Source organism: Calliopsis andreniformis, unplaced genomic scaffold (assembly GCF_051401765.1).
Source record: "Calliopsis andreniformis isolate RMS-2024a unplaced genomic scaffold, iyCalAndr_principal scaffold0007, whole genome shotgun sequence".
In the NCBI taxonomy this organism is placed as follows: domain Eukaryota; kingdom Metazoa; phylum Arthropoda; class Insecta; order Hymenoptera; family Andrenidae; genus Calliopsis; species Calliopsis andreniformis.
In genome coordinates this window covers 5832912-5852960 of record NW_027480425.1, presented here as the reverse complement: position 1 = coordinate 5852960, position 20049 = coordinate 5832912, and positions in this window count along the sequence as shown.

The following is a 20049-nucleotide window of genomic DNA, read 5'->3' as shown; positions in this document are numbered from 1 at the left end:
CATTATATACGATGGAAAAGCTGTTGTACTTATATTGTAATTTATGCTTCTGGCATTGAATTCTAAGTCCCTAGCTATTCGATCTGGTGGAGCAACGCCCTAGATTGAAGCCTAGGTTGCTCGGTACGTAGAAATGACCATTACCTTCACACTGGTTGCAATTATTCATTTTATACGATGGCAAAGCTGTTGTACTTATATTGTATTTTATTCTTATGGCGTTGAATTGTTAGGCCCTAACTATTCCCTCTGGTGGATCAACGCCGTAGAGTGAAACCTACGTTGCGCGGAACGTAGAAATGACCATTACTTTCACACGGGTTGCAATTATTCGTTTTATACGATGGAAAAGCTGTTGTATTTATATCGTATTTTATGCTTCTGGCGTTGACTTCTTAGGACCTAACCATTCGATCTGGTGGAGCAACGCCCTAGAGTGAAGCCTAGGTTGCCCGGAACGTAGAAATGACCATAACTTTCATACTGGTTTCAATTATTTGTTTTATGGAGTGAACAAACTGTTGTATTTATATTGTATTTTATGCTTCTGGCGTTCACTTCTTAGGCCCTAACTATTCGATCTGGTGGAACAACGCCCTAGGGTGAAGCCTAGGTTGCCCGGAACGTAGAAATGACCATAACTTTCACACTGGTTGCTATTATTCGTTTTAAACGATGGAAAAGCTGTTCTATTTATATTGCATTTTATGCTTCTGGTATTGAATTCTAAGTCCCTAGCTATTCGGTCTGGTGGAGCAACGCCCTAGAGTGAAGCCTAGGTTGCCCGGAACGTAGAAATGACCATAACTTTCACACTGGTTACCATTATTCGTTTTATACGATGGAAAAGCTGTTGAATTTATATCGTATTTTATGCTTCTGGCGTTGACTTCTTAGGCCCTAACTATTCCATCTGTTGCAGCAAAGCCCTGGGGTGTATCCTAGGTTGCCCGGAAAGTAGAAATGACCATAACTTTCATACTGGTTGCAATTATTCGTTTTATATGATGGAAAAACTGTTGTATTTATATTGTATTTTATGCTTCTGGCGTTCACTTCTTAGGCCCTAACTATTCGATCTGGTGGAACAACGGCTTAAGGTGAAGCCTAGGTTGCACGCAACGTAGAAATGGCCATAACTTTTACACTGGTAGCAATTATTCGTTTTATACAATGGATAAACTGTTCTATTTATTTTGTATTTAATGCATCGGGCGTTGGCTTCTAAGGCCCTAACAGTTTGATCTGGTGGAGCAACGCCCTAGAGTGAAGCCTAGGTTGCCCGGAACGTAGAAATGACCATAACTTTCACACTGGTTGCTATTATTCGTTTTATACGATGGAAAAACTGTTATATTTATATTGTATTTTATGCATCAGGCGTTGACTTCTGAGGCCGTAGCTATTCGATGTGGTGGAAGAGCGTCATAGAGTGAAGCCTAGGTTGCCCGGAACGTAGAAATGACCATAACTTTCACACTGGTTGCTATTATTCGTTTTATACGATGGAAAAACTGTTATATTTATATTGTATTTTATGCATCAGGCGTTGACTTCTGAGGCCGTAGCTATTCGATGTGGTGCAAGAACGTCATAGAGTGAAGCCTAGGTTGCCCGGAACGTAGAAATGTCCATATCTTTCACACTGTTTGCAATTATTCATTTTATACCATGGACTAGCTGTTGTATTTATATCGTATTTTATGCTTCTGGCGTTGACTTCTAAAGACCTAACTATTCGATGTGGTGGAGCAACGCCCTAGAGTGAAGCCTAGGTTGCCCGGAACGTAGAAATGACCATTACTTTCACACTGTTTGCAATTATTCATTTTATACCATGGACTAGCTGTTGTATTTATATCGTATTTTATGCTTCTGGCGTTCACTTCTTAGGCCCTGACTATTCGATCTGGTGGAACAACGCCCTAGGGTGAAGCCTAGGTTGCCCGGAACGTAGAAATGACAATTACTTTCACACTGTTTGCAATAATTCCTTTTATACGATGCAAAAGTTGTTGTATTTATATCGTATTTTATGCTTCTGGCGTTGACTTCTAAGGACCTAACTATTCGATGTGGTGGAGCAACGCCCTAGAGTGAAGCCTAGGTTGCCCGGAACGTAGAAATGACCATTACTTTCACACTGTTTGCAATTATTCATTTTATACCATGGACTAGCTGTTGTATTTATATCGTATTTTATGCTTCTGGCGTTCACTTCTTAGGCCCTGACTATTCGATCTGGTGGAACAACGCCCTAGGGTGAAGCCTAGGTTGCCCGGAACGTAGAAATGACAATTACTTTCACACTGTTTGCAATAATTCCTTTTATACGATGCAAAAGTTGTTGTATTTATATCGTATTTTATGCTTCTGGCGTTGACTTCTACGGACCTAACTATTCGATCTGGTGGAGCAACGCCGTAGAGTGATGCCTAGGTTGCTCGGAATGTAGAAATAACCATAACTTTCACACTGGTTGCAATTATTCGTTTTTTACAATGGAAAAGCAGTTGTATTTATATTGTAATTTATGCCTCTGGCGTTGTCTTCTAAGGCCCTAGCTATTCGATCTAGTGGAGCAACGCCCTAGAGTGAAGTCTAGGTTGCCCGGAACGTCGACATGACCATCACTTTCAAACTGGTTGCAATCAATCCTGTTATACCATGGAAAAGCTGTTGTATTTATATCGTATTGTATGCTTCTGGCGTTGACATCTAAGGACCTATCTGTTTGATCTGGTGGAGCAACGCCCTAGCGTGAAGCCTAGGTTGCACGGAACGTAGAAATGACCATTACCTTCACACTGGTTGCAGTTATTCGTTTTATACAATGGAAAGACTGTTCTATTTATTTTGCATTTTACGCTTTGGGCGTTGACTTCTAAGGACCTAACTATTCGATCTGGTGGAGCAACGCCCTAGAGTGAAGCCTAGGTTGCTCGGAATATGGAAGTGACCATAACTTTCACACTGGTTGCAATTATTCGTTTTCTGCGATGGAAGAACTGTTGTATTTATATTGTATTTTATGCTTCTGGCGTTCACTTCTTAGGGCCTAACTATTCGATCTGATGGAACAATGCCCTAGGGTGAAGCCTAGGCTGCCCGGAACGTAGAAATGACCATAACTTTTACACTGGTAGCAATTATTCGTTTTATACAATGGAAAATCTGTTCTATTTATTTTGTATTTTATGCTTCGGGCGTTGACTTCTTTGGCCCTAACAATTCCATCTGGCGGAGCAACGCCCTAGAGTGAAGCCTAGGTTCCCTGGAAAGTACAAATGACCATCACTTTCACACGGGTTGCAATTATTCCTTTTATACGATGCAAAAGTTGTTGTATTTATATCGTATTTTATGCTTCTGGCGTTGACTTCTAAGGACCTAACTATTCGATCTGGTGGAGCAACGCCCTAGAGTGAAGTCTAGGTTGACCGGAACGTAGAAATGACCATAACTTTCACACTGTTTACCATTATTCGTTTTATACGATGGAAAAGCTGTTGTATTTATATCGCATTTTATGCTTCTGGCGTTGACTTCTTAGGCCCTAACTAATCCATCTGGTGGAACAACGCCCTAGGGTGAAGCCTAGGTTGCCCGGAACGCAGAAATGACCAGTACTTTCACACTGGTTGCTGTTATTCGTTTTATACAATGGAATACCTGTTCTATGTATTTTGCATTTTATGCTTCAGGCGTTGACTTCTAAGGACATAACTATTCGATCTGGTGGAGCAACGCCCTAGAGTGAAGCCTAGGTTGCCCGGGAAGTAGAAATGACCATAACTTTCACACTGGTTGCTATTATTCCTTTTATACGATGGAAAAGCTGTTAAATTTATATTGCATTTTATGCTTCTGGCATTGAATTCTCAGTCCCTAGCAATTCCATCTGGTGGAGCAACACCCTAGAGTGAAGCCTAGGTTGCCCGGAACGTAGAAGTGACCATTACTTCCACACTGTTTGCAAATATACATTATATACGATGGAAAAGCTGTTGTACTTATATTGTAATTTATGCTTCTGGCGTTGACTTCTTAGGCCCTAACTATTTGATCTGGTGGAGCACCGCCCTAGAGTGAAGCCTAGGGTGCCCGGAACGTAGAACATACCATTACCTTCACAATGGTTGCAATTATTCCTGTTATACGATGGAAAAACTGTTGCACCTTTATTGTATTTTAGCTTCTGGCGTAGACTTCATAGGCCCTAACTATTCGATCTGGTGGAGCAACGTCCTAGAGTGAAGCATAGGTTGCCCGGAACGTAGAAGTGACCATTACTTCCACACTGTTTGCAAATATACATTATATACGATGGAAAAGCTGTTGTACTTATATTGTAATTTATGCTTCTGGCGTTGACTTCTTAGGCCCTAACTATTTGATCTGGTGGAGCACCGCCCTAGAGTGAAGCCTAGGTTGCCCGGAACGTAGAACATACCATTACCTTCACACTGGTTGCAATTATTCCTGTTATACGATGGAAAAACTGTTGCACCTTTATTGTATTTTAGCTTCTGGCGTTGACTTCATAGGCCCTAACTATTCGATCTGGTGGAGCAACGTCCTAGAGTGAAGCCTAGGTTGCCCGGGAACTAGAAATGACCATAACTTTCACACTGGTTGCTATTATTCGTTTTATACGATGGAAAAGCTGTTATATTTATATTGCATATTATGCTTCTGGCATTGAATTCTAAGTCCCTAGCTATTCGATCTGGTGGAGCAACGCCCTAGATTGAAGCCTAGGTTGCTCGGTACGTAGAAATGACCATTACCTTCACACTGTTTGCAATTATTCATTTTATACGATGGCAAAGCTGTTGTATTTATATTGTATTCTATGCTTCCGGCGTTAACTTCTAAGGCCCTAGCTATCAGATGTGGAGCAGCAACGCCCTAGAGAGACGCGTAGGTTGCCAGGCACGTAGAAATGACCATTACATTCACAATGTTCGCAATCATTCATTTTATGCGATGGAAAAACTGTTGTACTTATATTGTATTTTATGCTTCGGGCGTTGACTTCTAAGGCCCTAACTATTCGATTTGGTGGAGCAACGCCCTGCAGTGAAGCCTAGGTTGCCCGTAACGTAGATATGTCCATAACCATCACACAGGTTGCAATTATTCGTTTTATACGATGGAATGACTGTTGTATTTATTTTGTAGTTTATGCTTCTGGCGTTGACTTCTAAGGCCCAAACTATTCCATCTGGTGGAACGACGCCCTAGGGTGAAGCCTAGGTTGCCCGGAAGGTAGAAATGACCATTACTTTCACACTGGTTGCAATTATTCGTTTTATACGATGGAAAAGCTGTTGTATTTATATCGTATTTTATGCTTCTGGCGTTGACTTCTTAGGACCTAACCATTCGATCTGGTGGAGCAACGCCCTAGAGTGAAGCCTAGGTTGCCCGCAACGTAGAAATGGCCATAACTTTTACACTGGTAGCAATTATTCGTTTTATACAATGGATAAACTGTTCTATTTATTTTGTATTTAATGCATCGGGCGTTGGCTTCTAAGGCCCTAACTGTTTGATCTGGTGGAGCAACGCCCTAGAGTGAAGCCTAGGTTGCCCGGAACGTAGAAATGACCATAACTTTCACACTGGTTGCTATTATTCGTTTTATACGATGGAAAAACTGTTATATTTATATTGTATTTTATGCATCAGGCGTTGACTTCTGAGGCCGTAGCTATTCGATGTGGTGGAAGAACGTCATAGAGTGAAGCCTAGGTTGCCCGGAACGTAGAAATGACCATAACTTTCACACTGGTTGCTATTATTCGTTTTATACGATGGAAAAACTGTTATATTTATATTGTATTTTATGCATCAGGCGTTGACTTCTGAGGCCGTAGCTATTCGATGTGGTGGAAGGACGTCATAGAGTGAAGCCTAGGTTGCCCGGAACGTAGAAATGTCCATATCTTTCACACTGTTTGCAATTATTCATTTTATACGGTGGCAAAGCTGTTGCATTTATATTGTATTTTATGCTTCTGGCGTTGATTCCTTAGGCCCTAACTATTCAATCTGGTGGAGCAATGCCTCAGAGTTAAGTCTAGGATGCCCGAAACGCCGAAATGGTCATTACTTTCACGCATGTTGCTATTATTCCGCTTATACGATGAAAAGACTGTTGTATTTTTATTGTATTTTATGCTTCAGGCGTAGGCTTCTAAGGCCGTAGCTATTCGATATGGTGCAGCACCGCCCTAGACTGGAGCCTAGGTTGCTCGGAACGCAGAAATGACCACTACTTTCACACAGTTTGCAATTATTTATTTAATACGATGGAAAAGCTGTTGTATTTATATCGTATTTTATGCTTCGGGCGTTGACTTCTTAGGCCCTAACACTTCGATCTGGTGGAGCAACGCCCTACAGTGAAGCCTAGGTTGCCCGGAACGTAGATATGACCATAACCTTCACACAGGTTGCAATTATTGGTTTTATACGATGGAAAAACTGTTGCATTTATATTGTATTTTATGCTTCTGGCGTTCACTTCTTAGGCCCTGACTATTCGATCTGGTGGAACAACGCCCTAGGGTGAAGCCTAGGTTGACCGGAACGTAGAAATGACAATTACTTTCACACTGTTTGCAATAATTCCTTTTATACGATGCAAAAGTTGTTGTATTTATATCGTATTTTATGCTTCTGGCGTTGACTTCTACGGACCTAACTATTCGATCTGGTGGAGCAACGTCCTAGAGTGATGCCTAGGTTGCTCGGAATGTAGAAATAACCATAACATTCACACTGGTTGCAATAATTCCTTTTATACGATGCAAAAGTTGTTGTATTTATATCGTATTTTATGCTTCTGGCTTTGACTTCTACGGACCTAACTTTTCGATCTGGTGGAGCAACGCCCTAGAGTGATGCCTAGGTTGCTCGGAATGTAGAAATAACCATAACTTTCACACTGGTTGCAATTATTCGTTTTTTACAATGGAAAAGCAGTTGTATTTATATTGTAATTTATGCCTCTGGCGTTGTCTTCTAAGGCCCTAGCTATTCGATCTAGTGGAGCAACGCCCTAGAGTGAAGTCTAGGTTGCCCGGAACGTCGAAATGACCATCACTTTCAAACTGGTTGCAATCAATCCTGTTATACCATGGAAAAGCTGTTGTATTTACATCGTATTGTATGCTTCTGGCGTTGACATCTAAGGACCTATCTCTTTGATCTGGTGGAGCAACGCCCTAGCGTGAAGCCTAGGTTGCACGGAACGTAGAAATGACCATTACCTTCACACTGGTTGCAGTTATTCGTTTTATACAATGGAAAGACTGTTCTATTTATTTTGCATTTTACGCTTCGGGCGTTGACTTCTAAGGCCCTAGCTATTCCATCTGGTGGAGCAACACCCTAGCGTGAAGCCTAGGTTGCCCGGAACGTAGAAGTGACCACTACTACCACACTGTTTGCAAATATACATTATATACGATGGAAAAGCTGTTGTACTTATATTGTAATTTATGCTTCTGGCTTTGACTTCTTAGGCCGTAACTATTTGATCTGGTGGAGCACCGCCCTAGAGTGAAGCCTAGGTTGCCCGGAACGTAGAACATACCATTACCTTCACACTGGTTGGAATTATTCCTGTTATACGTTGGAAAAACTGTTGCACCTTTATTGTATTTTATGCTTCTGGCGTTGACTTCATAGGCCCTAACTATTCGATCTGGTCGAGCAACGTCCTAGAGTGAAGCCTAGGTTGACAGGAACATAGAAATGACAATAACTTTCACACTGTTTACCATTATTCGTTTTATACGATGGAAAAGCTGTTGTATTTATATCGCATTTGATGCTTCTGGCGTTGACTTCTTAGGCCCTAACTAATCCATCTGGTGGAACAAAGCCCTAGGGTGAAGCCTAGGTTGCCCGGAACGCAGAAATGACCAGTACTTTCACACTGGTTGCAGTTATTCGTTTTATACAATGGAATAACTGTTCTATGTATTTTGCATTTTATGCTTCGGGCGTTGACTTCTAAGGACATAACTATTCGATCTGGTGGAGCAACGCCCTAGAGTGAAGCCTAGGTTGCCCGGGAAGTAGAAATGACCATAACTTTCACACTGGTTGCTATTATTCGTTTTATACGATGGAAAAGCTGTTATATTTATATTGCATATTATGCCTCTGGCATTGAATTCTAAGTCCCTAGCTATTCCATGTGGTGCAGCAACACCCTAGCGTGATGCCTAGGTTGCCCGGAACGTTGAAATGACCATAACTTTCACACTGGTTGCTATTATTCCTTTTATACGATGGAAAAGCTGTTAAATTTATATTGCATTTTATGCTTCTGGCATTGAATTCTCAGTCCCTAGCAATTCCATCTGGTGGAGCAACACCCTAGAGTGAAGCCTAGGTTGCCCGGAACGTAGAAGTGACCATTACTTCCACACTGTTTGCAATTATTCATTTTATACGATGGCAAAGCTGTTGTATTTATATTGTATTTTATGCTTCTAGCGTTGACTTCTAAGACCGTAGCTATTCGATGTGGTGGAGCAACGCCCCAGAGTGACGCCTAGGTTGCCCGGAACGTAGAAATGACCATTACTTTCACAATGTTTGCAATTATCCATTTCATACGATGAAAAAACTGTTGTACTTATATTGTATTTTATTCTTATGGCGTTGAATTGTTAGGCCCTAACTATTCCCTCTGGTGGATCAACGCCGTAGAGTGAAACCTGCGTTGTGCGGAACGTAGAAATGACCATTACTTTCACACTGGTTGCAATTATTCGTTTTATACGATGGAAAAGCTATTGTATTTATATCGTATTTTATGCTTCTGGCGTTGACTTCTTAGGACCTAACCATTCGATCTGGTGGAGCAACGCCCTAGAGTGAAGCCTAGGTTGCCCGCAACGTAGAAATGGCCATAACTTTTACACTGGTAGCAATTATTCGTTTTATACAATGGATAAACTGTTCTATTTATTTTGTATTTAATGCATCGGGCGTTGGCTTCTAAGGCCCTAACTGTTTGATCTGGTGGAGCAACGCCCTAGAGTGAAGCCTAGGTTGCCCGGAACGTAGAAATGACCATAACTTTCACACTGGTTGCTATTATTCCTTTTATACGATGGAAAAACTGTTATATTTATATTGTATTTTATGCATCAGGCGTTGACTTCTGAGGCCGTAGCTATTCGATGTGGTGGAAGGACGTCATAGAGTGAAGCCTAGGTTGCCCGGAACGTAGAAATGTCCATATCTTTCACACTGTTTGCAATTATTCATTTTATACGGTGGCAAAGCTGTTGCATTTATATTGTATTTTATGCTTCTGGCGTTGATTCCTTAGGCCCTAACTATTCAATCTGGTGGAGCAATGCCTCAGAGTTAAGTCTAGGATGCCCGAAACGCCGAAATGGTCATTACTTTCACGCATGTTGCTATTATTCCGCTTATACGATGAAAAGACTGTTGTATTTTTATTGTATTTTATGCTTCAGGCGTGGGCTTCTAAGGCCGTAGCTATTCGATATGGTGCAGCACCGCCCTAGACTGGAGCCTAGGTTGCTCGGAACGCAGAAATGACCACTACTTTCACACAGTTTGCAATTATTTATTTAATACGATGGAAAAGCTGTTGTATTTATATCGTATTTTATGCTTCGGGCGTTGACTTCTTAGGCCCTAACCCTTCGATCTGGTGGAGCAACGCCCTACAGTGAAGCCTAGGTTGCCCGGAACGTAGATATGACCATAACCTTCACACAGGTTGCAATTATTCGTTTTATACGATGGAAAAACTGTTGCATTTATATTGTATTTTATGCTTCTGGCGTTCACTTCTTAGGCCCTGACTATTCGATCTGGTGGAACAGCGCCCTAGGGTGAAGCCTAGGTTGACCGGAACGTAGAAATGACAATTACTTTCACACTGTTTGCAATAATTCCTTTTATACGATGCAAAAGTTGTTGTATTTATATCGTATTTTATGCTTCTGGCGTTGACTTCTACGGACCTAACTATTCGATCTGGTGGAGCAACGCCCTAGAGTGATGCCTAGGTTGCTCGGAATGTAGAAATAACCATAACATTCACACTGGTTGCAATAATTCCTTTTATACGATGCAAAAGTTGTTGTATTTATATCGTATTTTATGCTTCTGGCTTTGACTTCTACGGACCTAACTTTTCGATCTGGTGGAGCAACGCCCTAGAGTGATGCCTAGGTTGCTCGGAATGTAGAAATAACCATAACTTTCACACTGGTTGCAATTATTCGTTTTTTACAATGGAAAAGCAGTTGTATTTATATTGTAATTTATGCCTCTGGCGTTGTCTTCTAAGGCCCTAGCTATTCGATCTAGTGGAGCAACGCCCTAGAGTGAAGTCTAGGTTGCCCGGAACGTCGAAATGACCATCACTTTCAAACTGGTTGCAATCAATCCTGTTATACCATGGAAAAGCTGTTGTATTTATATCGTATTGTATGCTTCTGGCGTTGACATCTAAGGACCTATCTGTTTGATCTGGTGGAGCAACGCCCTAGCGTGAAGCCTAGGTTGCACGGAACGTAGAAATGACCATTACCTTCACACTGGTTGCAGTTATTCGTGTTATACAATGGAAAGACTGTTCTATTTATTTTGCATTTTACGCTTCGGGCGTTGACTTCTAAGGCCCTAGCTATTCCATCTGGTGGAGCAACACCCTAGCGTGAAGCCTAGGTTGCCCGGAACGTAGAAATGACCACTACTACCACACTGTTTGCAAATATACATTATATACGATGGAAAAGCTGTTGTACTTATATTGTAATTTATGCTTCTGGCTTTGACTTCTTAGGCCGTAACTATTTGATCTGGTGGAGCACCGCCCTAGAGTGAAGCCTAGGTTGCCCGGAACGTAGAACATACCATTACCTTCACACTGGTTGGAACTATTCCTGTTATACGTTGGAAAAACTGTTGCACCTTTATTGTATTTTATGCTTCTGGCGTTGACTTCATAGGCCCTAACTATTCGATCTGGTCGAGCAACGTCCTAGAGTGAAGCCTAGGTTGACAGGAACATAGAAATGACAATAACTTTCACACTGTTTACCATTATTCGTTTTATACGATGGAAAAGCTGTTGTATTTATATCGCATTTGATGCTTCTGGCGTTGACTTCTTAGGCCCTAACTAATCCATCTGGTGGAACAAAGCCCTAGGGTGAAGCCTAGGTTGCCCGGAACGCAGAAATGACCAGTACTTTCACACTGGTTGCAGTTATTCGTTTTATACAATGGAATAACTGTTCTATGTATTTTGCATTTTATGCTTCGGGCGTTGACTTCTAAGGACATAACTATTCGATCTGGTGGAGCAACGCCCTAGAGTGAAGCCTAGGTTGCCCGGGAAGTAGAAATGACCATAACTTTCACACTGGTTGCTATTATTCGTTTTATACGATGGAAAAGCTGTTATATTTATATTGCATATTATGCCTCTGGCATTGAATTCTAAGTCCCTAGCTATTCCATGTGGTGCAGCAACACCCTAGCGTGATGCCTAGGTTGCCCGGAACGTTGAAATGACCATAACTTTCACACTGGTTGCTATTATTCCTTTTATACGATGGAAAAGCTGTTAAATTTATATTGCATTTTATGCTTCTGGCATTGAATTCTCAGTCCCTAGCAATTCCATCTGGTGGAGCAACACCCTAGAGTGAAGCCTAGGTTGCCCGGAACGTAGAAGTGACCATTACTTCCACACTGTTTGCAATTATTCATTTTATACGATGGCAAAGCTGTTGTATTTATATTGTATTTTATGCTTCCGGCGTTAACTTCTAAGGCCCTAGCTATCAGATGTGGAGCAGCAACGCCCTAGAGAGACGCGTAGGTTGCCAGGCACGTAGAAATGACCATTACTTTCACAATGTTCGCAATCATTCATTTTATACGATGGAAAAACTGTTGTACTTATATTGTATTTTATGCTTCGGGCGTTGACTTCTAAGACCGTAGCTATTCGATGTGGTGGAGCAACGCCCCAGAGTGACGCCTAGGTTGCCCGGAACGTAGAAATGACCATAACTTTCACACTGGTTGCTATTATTCGTTTTATACGATTGAAAAGCTGTTGTATTTATATTGTATTTTATGCTTCTGGCGTTGACTTCTTAGGCCCTAACTATTCCCTCTGGTGGATCAACGCCGTAGAGTGAAACCTACGTTGCGCGGAACGTAGAAATGACCATTACTTTCACACTGGTTGCAATTATTCGTTTTATACGATGGAAAAGCTGTTGTATTTATATCGTATTTTATGCTTCTGGCGTTGACTTCTTAGGACCTAACCATTCGATCTGGTGGAGCAACGCCCTAGAGTGAAGCCTAGGTTGCCCGCAACGTAGAAATGGCCATAACTTTTACACTGGTAGCAATTATTCGTTTTATACAATGGATAAACTGTTCTATTTATTTTGTATTTAATGCATCGGGCGTTGGCTTCTAAGGCCCTAACTGTTTGATCTGGTGGAGCAACGCCCTAGAGTGAAGCCTAGGTTGCCCGGAACGTTGAAATGACCATAACTTTCACACTGGTTGCTATTATTCGTTTTATACGATGGAAAAACTGTTATATTTATATTGTATTTTATGCATCAGGCGTTGACTTCTGAGGCCGTAGCTATTCGATGTGGTGGAAGAACGTCATAGAGTGAAGCCTAGGTTGCCCGGAACGTAGAAATGACCATAACTTTCACACTGGTTGCTATCATTCGTTTTATACGATGGAAAAACTGTTATATTTATATTGTATTTTATGCATCAGGCGTTGACTTCTGAGGCCGTAGCTATTCGATGTGGTGGAAGGACGTCATAGAGTGAAGCCTAGGTTGCCCGGAACGTAGAAATGTCCATATCTTTCACACTGTTTGCAATTATTCATTTTATACGGTGGCAAAGCTGTTGCATTTATATTGTATTTTATGCTTCTGGCGTTGATTCCTTAGGCCCTAACTATTCAATCTGGTGGAGCAATGCCTCAGAGTTAAGTCTAGGATGCCCGAAACGCCGAAATGGTCATTACTTTCACGCATGTTGCTATTATTCCGCTTATACGATGAAAAGACTGTTGTATTTTTATTGTATTTTATGCTTCAGGCGTAGGCTTCTAAGGCCGTAGCTATTCGATATGGTGCAGCACCGCCCTAGACTGGAGCCTAGGTTGCTCGGAACGCAGAAATGACCACTACTTTCACACAGTTTGCAATTATTTATTTAATACGATGGAAAAGCTGTTGTATTTACATCGTATTTTATGCTTCGGGCGTTGACTTCTTAGGCCCTAACACTTCGATCTGGTGGAGCAACGCCCTACAGTGAAGCCTAGGTTGCCCGGAACGTAGATATGACCATAACCTTCACACAGGTTGCAATTATTCGTTTTATACGATGGAAAAACTGTTGCATTTATATTGTATTTTATGCTTCTGGCGTTCACTTCTTAGGCCCTGACTATTCGATCTGGTGGAACAACGCCCTAGGGTGAAGCCTAGGTTGACCGGAACGTAGAAATGACAATTACTTTCACACTGTTTGCAATAATTCCTTTTATACGATGCAAAAGTTGTTGTATTTATATCGTATTTTATGCTTCTGGCGTTGACTTCTACGGACCTAACTATTCGATCTGGTGGAGCAACGCCCTAGAGTGATGCCTAGGTTGCTCGGAGTGTAGAAATAACCATAACATTCACACTGGTTGCAATAATTCCTTTTATACGATGCAAAAGTTGTTGTATTTATATCGTATTTTATGCTTCTGGCTTTGACTTCTACGGACCTAACTTTTCGATCTGGTGGAGCAACGCCCTAGAGTGATGCCTAGGTTGCTCGGAATGTAGAAATAACCATAACTTTCACACTGGTTGCAATTATTCGTTTTTTACAATGGAAAAGCAGTTGTATTTATATTGTAATTTATGCCTCTGGCGTTGTCTTCTAAGGCCCTAGCTATTCGATCTAGTGGAGCAACGCCCTAGAGTGAAGTCTAGGTTGCCCGGAACGTCGAAATGACCATCACTTTCAAACTGGTTGCAATCAATCCTGTTATACCATGGAAAAGCTGTTGTATTTATATCGTATTGTATGCTTCTGGCGTTGACATCTAAGGACCTATCTGTTTGATCTGGTGGAGCAACGCCCTAGCGTGAAGCCTAGGTTGCACGGAACGTAGAAATGACCATTACCTTCACACTGGTTGCAGTTATTCGTTTTATACAATGGAAAGACTGTTCTATTTATTTTGCATTTTACGCTTCGGGCGTTGACTTCTAAGGCCCTAGCTATTCCATCTGGTGGAGCAACACCCTAGCGTGAAGCCTAGGTTGCCCGGAACGTAGAAATGACCACTACTACCACACTGTTTGCAAATATACATTATATACGATGGAAAAGCTGTTGTACTTATATTGTAATTTATGCTTCTGGCTTTGACTTCTTAGGCCGTAACTATTTGATCTGGTGGAGCACCGCCCTAGAGTGAAGCCTAGGTTGCCCGGAACGTAGAACATACCATTACCTTCACACTGGTTGGAATTATTCCTGTTATACGTTGGAAAAACTGTTGCACCTTTATTGTATTTTATGCTTCTGGCGTTGACTTCATAGGCCCTAACTATTCGATCTGGTCGAGCAACGTCCTAGAGTGAAGCCTAGGTTGACAGGAACATAGAAATGACAATAACTTTCACACTGTTTACCATTATTCGTTTTATACGATGGAAAAGCTGTTGTATTTATATCGCATTTGATGCTTCTGGCGTTGACTTCTTAGGCCCTAACTAATCCATCTGGTGGAACAAAGCCCTAGGGTGAAGCCTAGGTTGCCCGGAACGCAGAAATGACCAGTACTTTCACACTGGTTGCAGTTATTCGTTTTATACAATGGAATAACTGTTCTATGTATTTTGCATTTTATGCTTCGGGCGTTGACTTCTAAGGACATAACTATTCGATCTGGTGGAGCAACACCCTAGAGTGAAGCCTAGGTTGCCCGGAACGTAGAAGTGACCATTACTTCCACACTGTTTGCAATTATTCATTTTATACGATGGCAAAGCTGTTGTATTTATATTGTATTTTATGCTTCCGGCGTTAACTTCTAAGGCCCTAGCTATCAGATGTGGAGCAGCAACGCCCTAGAGAGACGCGTAGGTTGCCAGGCACGTAGAAATGACCATTACTTTCACAATGTTCGCAATCATTCATTTTATACGATGGAAAAACTGTTGTACTTATATTGTATTTTATGCTTCGGGCGTTGACTTCTAAGACCGTAGCTATTCGATGTGGTGGAGCAACGCCCCAGAGTGACGCCTAGGTTGCCCGGAACGTAGAAATGACCATAACTTTCACACTGGTTGCTATTATTCGTTTTATACGATTGAAAAGCTGTTGTATTTATATTGTATTTTATGCTTCTGGCGTTGACTTCTTAGGCCCTAACTATTCCCTCTGGTGGATCAACGCCCTAGAGTGAAACCTAGGCTGCCCGGAACGTAGAAATCACCATAACTTTCACACTGTTTGCAATTATTCGTTTTATACGATGGAAAAGCTGTTGTATTTATATCGTATTTTATGCTTCTGGCGTTGACTTCTAAGACCGTAGCTATTCGATGTGGTGGAGCAACGCCCCAGAGTGACGCCTAGGTTGCCGGGAACGTAGAAATGACCATTACTTTCACAATGTTTGCAATTATTCATTTCATACGATGAAAAAACTGTTGTACTTATATTGTATTTTATTCTTATGGCGTTGAATTGTTAGGCCCTAACTATTCCGTCTGGTGGATCAACGCCGTAGAGTGAAACCTACGTTGCGCGCAACGTAGAAATGACCATTACTTTCACACTGGTTGCAATTATTCGTTTTATACGATGGAAAAGCTGTTGTATTTATATCGTATTTTATGCTTCTGGCGTTGACTTCTTAGGACCTAACCATTCGATCTGGTGGAGCAACGCCCTAGAGTGAAGCCTAGGTTGCCCGCAACGTAGAAATGGCCATAACTTTTACACTGGTAGCAATTATTCGTTTTATACAATGGACAAACTGTTCTATTTATTTTGTATTTAATGCATCGGGCGTTGGCTTCTAAGGCCCTAACTGTTTGATCTGGTGGAGCAACGCCCTAGAGTGAAGCCTAGGTTGCCCGGAACGTAGAAATGACCATAACTTTCACACTGGTTGCTATTATTCGTTTTATACGATGGAAAAACTGTTATATTTATATTGTATTTTATGCATCAGGCGTTGACTTCTGAGGCCGTAGCTATTCGATGTGGTGGAAGAACGTCATAGAGTGAAGCCTAGGTTGCCCGGAACGTAGAAATGACCATAACTTTCACACTGGTTGCTATTATTCGTTTTATACGATGGAAAAACTGTTATATTTATATTGTATTTTATGCATCAGGCGTTGACTTCTGAGGCCGTAGCTATTCGATGTGGTGGAAGGACGTCATAGAGTGAAGCCTAGGTTGCCCGGAACGTAGAAATGTCCATATCTTTCACACTGTTTGCAATTATTCATTTTATACGGTGGCAAAGCTGTTGCATTTATATTGTATTTTATGCTTCTGGCGTTGATTCCTTAGGCCCTAACTATTCAATCTGGTGGAGCAATGCCTCAGAGTTAAGTCTAGGATGCCCGAAACGCCGAAATGGTCATTACTTTCACGCATGTTGCTATTATTCCGCTTATACGATGAAAAGACTGTTGTATTTTTATTGTATTTTATGCTTCAGGCGTAGGCTTCTAAGGCCGTAGCTATTCGATATGGTGCAGCACCGCCCTAGACTGAAGCCTAGGTTGCTCGGAACGCAGAAATGACCACTACTTTCACACAGTTTGCAATTATTTATTTAATACGATGGAAAAGCTGTTGTATTTATATCGTATTTTATGCTTCGGGCGTTGACTTCTTAGGCCCTAACACTTCGATCTGGTGGAGCAACGCCCTACAGTGAAGCCTAGGTTGCCCGGAACGTAGATATGACCATAACCTTCACACAGGTTGCAATTATTCGTTTTATACGGTGTAAAGGCTGTTGTATTTATTTTATATTTTATTCTTCTGGTGTTGACTTCTTAGGCCCTAACTATTCGATCTGGTGGAACAACGCCGTAGAGTGAAGCCTAGGTTGCCCGGAACGTAGAAATGACCATTACTTTCACACTGTTTGCAATTATTCATTTTATACCATGGACTAGCTGTTGTATTTATATTGTAATTTATGCCTCTGGCGTTGTCTTCTAAGGCCCTAGCTATTCGATCTAGTGGAGCAACGCCCTAGAGTGAAGTCTAGGTTGACCGGAACGTAGAAATGACCATAACTTTCACTCTGTTTACCATTATTCGTTTTATACGATGGAAAAGCTTTTGTATTTATATCGCATTTTATGCTTCTGGCGTTGACTTCTTAGGCCCTAACTAATCCATCTGGTGGAACAACGCCCTAGGGTGAAGCCTAGGTTGCCCGGAACGCAGAAATGACCAGTACTTTCACACTGGTTGCAGTTATTCGTTTTATACAATGGAATAACTGTTCAATGTATTTTGCATTTTATGCTTCAGGCGTTGACTTCTAAGGACATAACTATTCGATCTGGTCGAGCAACGCCCTAGAGTGAAGCCTAGGTTGCCCGGAACGTAGAAGTGACCATTACTTCCACACTGTTTGCAAATATACATTATATACGATGGAAAAGCTGTTGTACTTATATTGTAATTTATGCTTCTGGCGTTGACTTCTTAGGCCCTAACTATTTGATCTGGTGGAGCACCGCCCTAGAGTGAAGCCTAGGTTGCCCGGAACGTAGAACATACGATTACCTTCACACTGGTTGCAACTATTCCTTCTATACGTTGGAAAAACTGTTGCACCTTTATTGTATTTTATGCTTCTGGCGTTGACTTCTTAGGCCCTAACTATTCCATCTGGTGGAACAACGCCCTAGGGTGAAGCCTAGGTTGCCCGGAACGTAGAAATGATCAGTACTTTCACACTGGTTGCAGTTATTCGTTTTATACGATGGAAAAACTGTTCTATTTGTTTTGCATTTTATGCGTGGGGCATTGACTTCTAAGGCCCTAACTATTTGACCTGGTGGAGCAACGCCCTAGAGTTAAGCCTATGTTGCCCGGAACGTAGACCATACCATTACCTTCACACTGTTTGCAATTATTCCGGTTATACGATGGAAAAACTGTTGTACTTATATCGTATTTTATTCTTCTGGCGTTGACTTCTTAGGCCCTAACTATTTGATCTTGTGGAGCACCGCCCTAGAGTGAAGCCTAGGTTGCCCGGAACGTAGACCATACCATTACCTTCACACTGGTGGAAATTATTCCTGTTATGCGATGGAAAAACTCTTTCATCTTTATTGTATTTTATGCTTCGGGCGTTGACTTCTAAAGCCCTAACTATTCGTTCTGGTGGAGCACGCCCTAGAGTGAAGCCTAGGTTGCCCGCAACGTAGAAATGGCCATAACTTTTACACTGGTAGCAATTATTCGTTTTATACAATGGATAAACTGTTCTATTTATATTGCATTTTATGCTTCTGGCATTGAATTCTAAGTCCCTAGCTATTGGGTCTGGTGGAGCAACGCCCTAGAGTGAAGCCTAGGTTGCCCGGAACGTAGAAATGACCATAACTTTCACACTGGTTGCTATTATTCGTTTTATACGATGGAAAAACTGTTATATTTATATTGTATTTTATGCATCAGGCGTTGACTTCTGAGGCCCTAGCTATTCGATGTGGTGGAAGAACGTCATAGAGTGAAGCCTAGGTTGCCCGGAACGTAGAAATGACCATAACTTTCACACTGGTTGCTATTATTCGTTTTATACGATGGAAAAACTGTTATATTTATATTGTATTTTATGCATCAGGCGTTGACTTCTGAGGCCCTAGCTATTCGATGTGGTGGAAGAACGTCATAGAGTCAAGCCTAGGTTGCCCGGAACGTAGATATGTCCATATCTTTCACACTGTTTGCAATTATTCATTTTATACGGTGGCAAAGCTGTTGCATTTATATTGTATTTTATGCTTCTGGCGTTGATTCCTTAGGCCCTAACTATTCAATCTGGTGGAGCAATGCCTCAGAGTTAAGTCTAGGATGCCCGAAACGCCGAAATGGTCATTACTTTCACGCATGTTGCTATTATTCCGCTTATACGATGAAAAGACTGTTGTATTTTTATTGTATTTTATGCTTCAGGCGTAGGCTTCTAAGGCCGTAGCTATTCGATATGGTGCAGCACCGCCCTAGACTGAAGCCTAGGTTGCTCGGAACGCAGAAATGACCACTACTTTCACACAGTTTGCAATTATTTATTTAATACGATGGAAAAGCTGTTGTATTTATATCGTATTTTATGCTTCGGGCGTTGACTTCTTAGGCCCTAACACTTCGATCTGGTGGAGCAACGCCCTACAGTGAAGCCTAGGTTGCCCGGAACGTAGATATGACCATAACCTTCACACAGGTTGCAATTATTCGTTTAATACGGTGTAAAGGCTGTTGCATTTATTTTGTATTTTATTCTTCTGGTGTTGACTTCTTAGGCCCTAACTATTCGATCTGGTGGAACAACGCCGTAGAGTGAAGCCTAGGTTGCCCGGAACGTAGAAATGACCATTACTTTCACACTGTTTGCAATTATTCATTTTATACCATGGACTAGCTGTTGTATTTATATCGTATTTTATGCTTCTGGCGTTGACTTCTAAGGACCTAACTATTCGATCTGGTGGAGCAACGCCCTAGAGTGAAGCCTAGGTTGCTCGGAATATGGAAGTGACCATAACTTTCACACTGGTTGCAATTATTCGTTTTCTGCGATGGAAAAACTGTTGTATTTATATTGTATTTTATGCTTCTGGCGTTCACTTCTTAGGGCCTAACTATTCGATCTGAAAGAACAATGCCCTAGGGTGAAGCCTAGGCTGCCCGGAACGTAGA